The 9,494-nt window shown below is 40.4% G+C and overlaps 1 pseudogene; it reads right to left on the bottom strand.

The window, feature by feature from the left end:
* Positions 1–519: 519 nt before the first annotated feature.
* On the bottom strand, positions 520–1,943 carry LOC145051826 (nuclear transcription factor Y subunit B-3 pseudogene; annotated as a pseudogene).
* Between the last annotated feature and the right edge of the window lie 7,551 nt (positions 1,944–9,494).

Raw genomic sequence — 9,494 nt, 5'->3', positions numbered from 1 at the left:
CTGCTGATTAAAAAAAGAAACAACGAGAAGTTGAACTTCCTCAAAACTTGGTGAGAAACTTGCACTTGTTGAAACATGGAGAAACAAGGAGAATCATATGAAAATCAAGTGATCCGCATGTCAACGCAGCCAAAAATGATCAAAATGGTTTTTATTTTTATTTTTATTTTTATTTTTTTTAATATTAAAAACAAACAACCTCTTAAATTCTCAACATATTGACTAAGAGATATCTTTCCAACAGTTCTTTATATCATTATACCAAATTAATGACTGCATTTGGTAGCAAAACTATTTAATTTATAATGTTAATAAGATTTATCTTTTTAACTACGTCTTTTATATTGTTATGTATATTTATAATAAGATGCAACCTAAATAGAAACTTTTTTTTTGAACGGAAAAATTGAAACTATTTACACGTTACCAACAATTCACACGACAAGTATATAGGTACAAACTCGTAGACTAATATTATCTTTTGTCAAGAGAATAAAGGAACAAGAAGAGCTGATAATGTATTAAAGGGACCAAATATTATATACTTTTGCTCTACCCAAATAAAAACAAATTAAAGTAACCAAATCTCCTTCTAATAATCTAATACCAATCAATGAAAGTGCTCGAAACAAAACAAAACATACCTAAATAATTAATCATGACATACAAAAACCATACCTAAAGTCGTTATCTTTCATTACCTAAATCTATTATAATTCAGGTATATAAATATAATAGTAGTGTTTGAGATGGCTTTTGTCACGTACTGTCGTAATGTAGTCTTGTACTCTTGTATATATACTCGGGACTTTGGCGGTTATTTAATACTATTGATTTATCTCGGGGTCGGCCTTCCGTTTAATGGGCCGGATCCTGGATATCCAGCAGGGCCCATTTTCCCAGTCGGGTTTTGGCCAAACTGATAAAAACCACCCGACCCGTACAGGTGTCCTCCTCCTTGATGTTGTTGTTGATGATGCCCCATCATCGTGCCATACATCGCTCCTCCTCCTCCATTATTCTCGTGAAACCCCCCTCCGTTACTTCCAATATTTACAACACTGCCATTCCCTCCACCGCCCACACTGGCGGTGTCCTTCTCGCCTCCCTGTCGTCCCGCGAGCGCTGTCTTCTCACCCTCCATATCTCTAAATCTCTGTAAGTAAACCTTCAAGGGCTCGACGTAATCCTCAAACCCTAACGTTGTCATGGCCCATAGCAAGTCGTCACCATTGATCGTCTTTCGCTTCTCTCTCTGGCACTTATCTGATGCTTCGCCGGTGATAAAGCTGATGAACTCCGACACACACTCCTGTACAGTCTCCTTTGCGTCTTTCGAGATCTTTGCGTTTGCTGGCAGCGCTTTCTTCATGATTCTACTCACGTTTGCTATCGGAAGAAACCTATCTTGCTCCCGAAGCGAGTGATCGCCGTTGTGTCCTCCGCCGGACTCATTATCTGAATCCGCCATCTAACTACCTTTCAAATTCTAGCTTTTTGACTTTATGCTATCAATCTGCACGTAATTGAATTATGCCCAAAAACAAAAGTCCTCAGAAATTTCTGGCGCGGGAATTTTGCTGATCACAAAGTCCAAATCCTATAGGATCCTATCCTAACCAAACCACCTCAAGAAACTTAAAGAAACAATTATAATTGAAGAAAGAAAAGAGGAATTCATAATTCTAAGCAAACGCCGTGAGTCGTGAGTAAAACGTCGTCGGAAAAGTGATCGGGAAAAGACATTCAGGCGACCGGAATATGAGAGAAGGGAGAAGAAATGTTTTGTTGGAGGGAATGGGGATTGGAATACGGGATACCGTCGGATCAAATGCTATAAGAACGCCATATTTACTGCCACGTGGATGAATAAGGACCGTTATTTGTCGATAAGTGTTCATTCTTAGTGGCGAGGTGTGAACCGTTCGATTAGAAGATAGTGGAGGGATGTGGACCATCGATAGAGCATATGAGGAACATGGTCGGCCATAGCTACGTTTATTTAAGCATATAAATTAGGCACTAATAAATCGGGTTAACCCATTAATATGCACCTAATTTTGTCTCTTTTCTCTATAAATTTCTAGCATTCAGTTCAATTGTCCTTTTTATCTTTCATAATTTAGATATACTGATCATCAAATGTTTGAAGTAAAAGTATGGTAAATGTCTTATCTGCAAAAGACAAGATGGATAAAAAATAAAAAATAAATTATATATGGTATAAGAAAATATGACATCGTTTTACCAAAGAATAATAATTCCTAATCCTTTTGAGTTTTGATTGAATTTATTTAAGAGAAAATGACAAAAATAGCAATTTACACCGATTACATTACAAAAATAGCAAAAAAAAAAAAAAAACCGAAGTTGCAAAAATAACCATGAATTTCGCAGATGGAATAGTCCCATCTGCGAAATGGGCTTTGTATCTGCGAATGTACAAGCAGCTAAAGCACAACTGTGCTTTAGCTGCTTGTACATTCGCAGGTGATTTATTTATTTTTTTTATTTTTTTTTCTCTGTATATATTGAAATTGTAGGGTAAAATCGCAGATGGAATAGCCCCATTTGCGATTTACTCTGATTCCATCTGCGAAATTGTGGTTATTTTTAAAATTTTTATTTTTATTTTTTTTTATTTTTATTTTTTTTATTAGTTTGACTATGAAATAAATTGGTTTGTAGCTCGGTTATATCTAACGTACATCACCAACATCAACATAATGCCTGTAAACATGTTTTTTTATTTTTTTGACTTGAATTTTTTTTTTTTTTTTAGTTTTATCTACCACACACTTATTCATAACTTTAACTTCTTGTTTGACAACATTATTTCGTAGTCAAACCAATTGATTTCATAGTCAAACTAAAAAAAATAAAAATAAAAATAAAAAAATAACCGCAATTTCGCAGATGGAATCAGAGTAAATCGCAGATGGGGCTATTCCATCTGCGATTTTACCCTACAATTTCAATATATATAGAGAAAAAAAACTAAAAATAAACCACCTACGAATGTACAAGTAGCTAAAGCACAGTTATGCTTTAGCTGCTTGTACATTCGCAGATGGAAAGCCCATTTCGCAGATGAGACTATTCCATCTGCGAAATTCATGGTTATTTTTGCAACTTCGGGTTTTTTTGACTATTTTTGTAATGTAATTGGTGTAAGTGGCTATTTTTGTTATTTTCTCTTTATTTAAATCCGCAACGAACAAGATGATAAGTATAATATAGCACGGTATTGTTGAATATATTAGAAAAAAAAAGCTCTAGCAAGCAACTAGAGCAAAACAAGAATTACAAAGTAGAGATCAAAGTGAGGTTTTGGATCCATAAATTCCACTTAACATGAAATTTATGATTCCTATGATAAATCAGTTTTAATAATCACCTCTATGACTTGTTTCTTGACCGAAGACAGCACAAAATTTTCCAAAAATGGAATCAAATACGTGACCGACATAAGACTAGAGAAATCCACTTCGCACCATAAATCTACACGGTAAAAAAGATCTTTAGCTAGCTGGCGGCCAAGAAACACATGATTCACAGATTCCATAGACGTTGAGCATATCGGACAATTAGTGAAACTGAATCTCCAACCCTTTCAAGGAAGGTTATCTCTACTCGGTAAACGATTCAACATAATTCTCCAAGAAAAAAATATTAACTTTTTATAGGAATGATATTACACTAGAAGGTGACTCTAACATTAGTGGGTAAATATGCATCATCAATAACACCTCGGGTTTCCTTGACAGAATAATCAACACCCATTGCCAGGTCCCAAATCCATCGGTATGGTCTGTCAATAACATTCACTTACACTAATAAATCAATTAAAGATGTTAGGTGAGACCCCGTGACTCTTCCTCCTGGATCACGAATGCAACTCTAATTCAATCATTACCAACATGTCTATCAACAATGGTGCAGTCAATATCCGTTTCCAGAGCAGCCAACATAGGAAACTTAACCGGTAAGGTCTCATCTCTCAATCACACATCCTTCCAAAAACGTATAGAAGTTCCATTACCCAAAGACCACTTGACAGTGTTGAAAGGAACAACAATTAGAAACCAAACTAGCCCATACCCCTTTAATTGAAAGTTTCCTTCCTTGTAAGTCAAAACCACCACTAACACCATGAATAGATTTAATTGCTTTAACCCACAAAGCATCAATATAATTTACAAAACGCAACCTCCATTTCAACAGTAACGCTTCATTAAAATCAACAAGGCTACCAATATCCAATCCACCATTATTTTTAGAAGCCATCACGACTTTCCAATTCACCAAAAAAAAATCTCTCTCCAGCACCGGCCTCCTCCTTTCTCTCCCCCCCCCCCCCCCCCTCGAAAAAATAGGCCCTAGCCGATTCCAACATATCACCGAATTTAACTTGCATTTTAAACGAAGAGAAAAAATAAATTCATCACGAACCAGAACATATTTAAAGTGCGTGGGTCTCCTTCCTATAGAAAGCATTTTAGGTTTCCACCCATTTAATTTAGATTTAAATTTATCAATTATTGGTTCCCAACTTTTAATATGATTCATCTTAGCCCCATTAGACACCCCAAGGTACTTAAAAGGAATAGGTTGTGTAGTACACCCAACTACTTTAGCAAACTCGTGAACTTCCTCCTCTATCATTCCGTGACCATTCATTTTAGATTTATGAAAGTTTATTTGTGTAACATCCACAAAATTCATGAAAATTTTAAACTTCTAAAACCAAACCACAAATCATCATTGTTTACAAAATTATTTTTAAAAGCATGTTTAATATCAGAGTTTTCCTAAAATCATAAAACAAAACACGAGGAGTTTCCCCAAAATACCACGATCATATGAGGTACCTGAAACATAACCGAAAATTGTAAGCCCGAAGCTTAGTGAGTTTCCCCAAAATACCAACACATCATAACCATAATAATAACAATAAATAGAATGCATACAGAGCCTTCAGTCTGACTAGAACGCCCCACCGGCCTACAATCTACCTGGTACGCTCACGGAACTTTCAGCATGACTGGTACGCCACACCAGACCTTCAGCCTATCTGGACCGTTCCCCACTGGCGTTCAGTCTATCCAGGCCGCCCTGGGTCCGTTGGCCTTCAACATAAAGTATAACCGCCTCAACCCAACCTCACACACACACACCGTGTCGACGCACATATATATAACATGCAAGCATATTAATAATCACCAAATAACAAACAGATAGATCTTACATATCACTAATCATAACATCATCCTATCTACCAGGATACAGATGTAACAGATCACTACATTACTCAATCATAGGATAAACTAGGATAACAATCCAAAGGGCTGACCTTGGTGCTTTCGACTCGTAAGTATGGTGAGGAAGACTCACCTCACATTACTAAATCACACTAAAAGTCTCTGGCTACTGGCCCACTAAATCCTCGCGCTATCACAAACAAAGTAATAGGTGTGTGCACTGCGATCAATCCAAGCTCTTCATTTCCAAATCGATGATACCAAAAACCAAAACTCTAAACCATAAGCACAAAGTTTAGTGAGTCCCCCGGACCATACCCCATACACAATACACATAACACATAACTTGTTAGCTATAAAAGCTACCTCTACCACATAATACAGAACAATTAGCTACAAGCTACCTCTACCATACATCACATGTCCATTAGCTATAAAATCTACCTCTACCACATATCACATATCAATTAGCTATCAAGCTATCTCTACCATTAGCCACATATCAATTAGCTATACAAGCTATCTCTACCGTTAGCCACAAAGGCTATCTCTACCATTAGCCACAAGGCGATCTCTACCGTCAGCCATAAAGGCTATCTCTACCATTAGCCAGATGGCTATCTCTACCATTAGCCAGAAGGCTATCTCTACCCCATATCATGTATACATACATATCACACACGTCTACTTAGCAAGTATACCAACTATCATAAAATGGGCCGACCTTGGTGCCTTAGACCCATTAGTATGGTGAGAAGACTCACCTGAAACTGCTGAAGTCCCGCGAATAAAATTCCAGCTGCTGGTTCACAAATTCCCAAACTGTCAACATCAAACAATACCCAATTAATAATTAAGTACCAAGCCCAAGGTCCAAATCACACTCCAAAGGCCCAAAAGACAAGTAATGGGCCAAAGCCCAACATATGGCCTAATTTTCCAAATTGGGCCCACACCTCTACATGGACTCATTTTAAGGCCCAACCAATCATTCTAGTCCAAACATTGGGCATTTCTAATGGCCCAATATCTCATAATCATAAAGGCCTAATTATGGCCCATCTGTGGCCCAATTTTCCAAATTGGGCCCACGCCTCTCTAACGGGTCCTATCATAAAGCCTAATGATTTACTTAGTCCATATCATGTTCCCAATTGGTCCATTAAGGCCCACAACAACTTAGTCTAATAGGTGGCCCGATAAGAACCCAAATCCAATTAGGGTTTTTTCACATACAATGTCGATTAGGGTTAACTGTTCCTAGTTAACCCACTAAGGACTTAATCCATTAAGTGCAATATTGCCTTTAGGTCAATTTGCCAATGATTGTTAATTAATATTTTAGGTTTATTAAATAATTCCCAAGCGTGTCCCGATCAACCCCAAAATAAGGGTTTCATGGCATTAGGGTTTTCCAAACCCTAATTAGGGTTTTCCAAACCCTAATTAGGGTTTCCAACCCAATACTAGCCCATTAGTCCCATGTTTGGGCTTTAATGTCCATTAGGGCCTCATTAGGCCCATTGGGGTTTCACTAGGCCCATTAGGGTTTCGCTAGTAGGGCACCATCCACTACCACCTCGGGTAGTGGTGGTCATCGGCGGCCACCACCTCTCGGTGGTGGTTTTGAGTTCCTTTTCATTAATCCTTTATTGATTACAATTACAATGTTACCCTCAATTAACACACACACACATTCATCTAACACACACAACCACCTTGGCGACAGCCGGCGGTAGAGAGCGGCAGCCACCACCTCACGGTGGTGGTAGTGGGGTCTTTCTTTGGATCTCCGGCCAAGCAGTACTCATGTAGCCTCAAACCACCACATCATATGAGCACAAACATCACCATGCGCACTTCTGGCCGTAAATGAGTCCAGCCACCCCTCCAGGTGGCGCAAACGACGACGAAGGTATAAAACGACGACGGCAACGGTGACACACGATAGAGACAACCGTAAATGGAAATGGAGGGGCGTTTAAGGTGGGGAAAATAGGGGCAATCCACCCCGAAAAGAATAATCACAGCAGCAACAAAAGAAGAAAAGGGAATACGACGTTTATTGCTCGATATTGGCAACAGAACACGGTCGAAATCCACCGTAGCAGACGATGGCGGCGCATCATCAATAGCAGCAACACAAGACAACGGTTCACATCGAAGGCGACATCTCGTTCGGTGGTACCAGTGGTGTGGCTGACGAAGGATAACAAAGGAAGAAAAGGTTGATTACGGCGGGGAGGCAGTGAGGGTACACAACCACAAACGAGAGTCATGACAGTCGGGACGCTTCCTTTTCGTCTCTCTTCGTTGGTATGTTGAAGCAATAACGACGCCAGATGATCTGGTGTTTCCTGGTGGCTGGTGACTTTGCACTCCAGTTTCAACAAGCGAGGGAACACAACTGGTGGGGGGGGGGGGGGTGACGGCCGACCTCTCTAGTAGGGTTAGGGTTTGACAACCTTTAAATACCCGCTCCATTCTAAAAGTTTGCCATAATGGCAGAACTGGTCCCTCATTCTTCATTTTCTTTCAAAACAAAACGACAACTTACCCTTTTAACCCCAGCCATCCGATAACCCTTCAAATTAGGTCCATATTTTACCAAGCAACCCCTCCCTTTGCAAATGGTTTTCATATTAGGTCCAAAATTTATTCTCTAGCCCCTGCTTCCATAAATCCTTTCATATTAGGTCCAAATGAACAGGATGCTACAGATTCTAGGTTGAAGGGTCAGTAGGGTCGGAGCTGCTGTGGGAAATGCGGCAAGGCGCATGAGGGATTATGTAGATTAGGGGGATTGGGCTGCTATAAGTGCGGCTATTCTCTCATCAATTTTTATCTATTTATTTATTAAATAAACAGGATGTTACAGATTCTAGGTTGAAGGGTCAGTAGGGTCGGAGCTGCTGTGGGAAATGCGGTAAGGCGCATGAGGGATTATGTAGATTAGGGGGATCGGGCTGCTATAAGTGCGACAATCTTGAGCTCTTTAGTAGGGATTGTACCGACCCTACCCCCACCCACCAGACATTAGACCTAATTTGCTCTCATTGCAATCAGAAGGGCCATAAAAAGGCTAACTGCCCGAGATTGACATTAGGAGCGCCGGTGGTGGTGCCAACTCCAGTGACCCTGTGTATCACGGATGGTCGATAGGGCAAGACAGATCCTCTAGTGGTGAGGAGACGAGCCTTCCAGTTGATCGTCGAGGAGGCGCGTGTCGCATCGGATGTGGTGACGGGTATGTTTTCTTCTCCCTAACTCTTATTACATGTCGGTTATGATATTTATGTTATATGTTTTATGTGTTTTGTTTAGGATCATTCCATGTGAACGATATCCCAGTACATGTGTTATTTGACTCAGGGGCTACCCGATCATTTGTCTCTCTTGCACTTAGCAAGAGGTTTCTTGAGTGTTCAGGCATGTTGGATTGTCCTTTTAAGGTCGAGATTGCTGACGATCGATCTGTCTGGGCATCAGAGGTCTACATGGATTGTGTCTTGAGGATGTATGACGAGTGTTACCTCGTGGATTTAGTTCCCATTCCGTTGCGTGGGATCAAGGTTATCAGCGGCATGGATTGACTGAGCCCTAATCGGGCGGTGATCGACTATGCGCAGTAGTTGGTACGTGTAAGGACCCCAAGTGGGGGAGAGCTTGTGATTCAGGGCGAGAGGCCGCAGCGTGGACCAACTTTGTGTTCGGCTGCGAGGGTTAGGAACTACCTTCAGCAAGGTTGCACATGTTATGTCGCCTATGTCACGGATACCTGGGAGGCGGGTAAGGCGACTGTGAGCATTGTGCTAGTTGTAAGGGAGTATCCGGATGTGTTTCCGGAAGAGTTTCCTGGGATAACTCCATAGAGGCAAGTGGAATTTAGGATCGACCTAGTCCCTGGTACGGCTCCGATAACCAAGGTACCATATCGGTTGGCTCCTCCCGAGATGCAGGAGTTGTCTACATAGCTGCAGGAGTTGTTAGACAAGGGATTCATTAGGCCGAGCAGTTCGGCTTGGGAGCCCCGATCCTGTTTGTGAAGAAGAAGGACGGGTCACATCGGATGTGTATAGACTACCAGGAGCTAAAAAAGGTAATCGTGAAGAATCGTTACCCACTCCCGAGGATTGATGATCTCCTCAACTAGCTACAGGGGGCATATTGGTTTTCCAAGATAGATTTGCGTTTAGGCTACCACCAGATGTGAGTTAGAGATGCGGATGTAGA

Source organism: Lactuca serriola, chromosome 5 (genome assembly GCF_051521515.1).
Source record: "Lactuca serriola cultivar US96UC23 chromosome 5, Lser_US96UC23_V15, whole genome shotgun sequence".
NCBI classification, from domain to species: Eukaryota; Viridiplantae; Streptophyta; class Magnoliopsida; order Asterales; family Asteraceae; genus Lactuca; species Lactuca serriola.
This window is presented reverse-complemented; position numbering and strand designations above follow the sequence as displayed.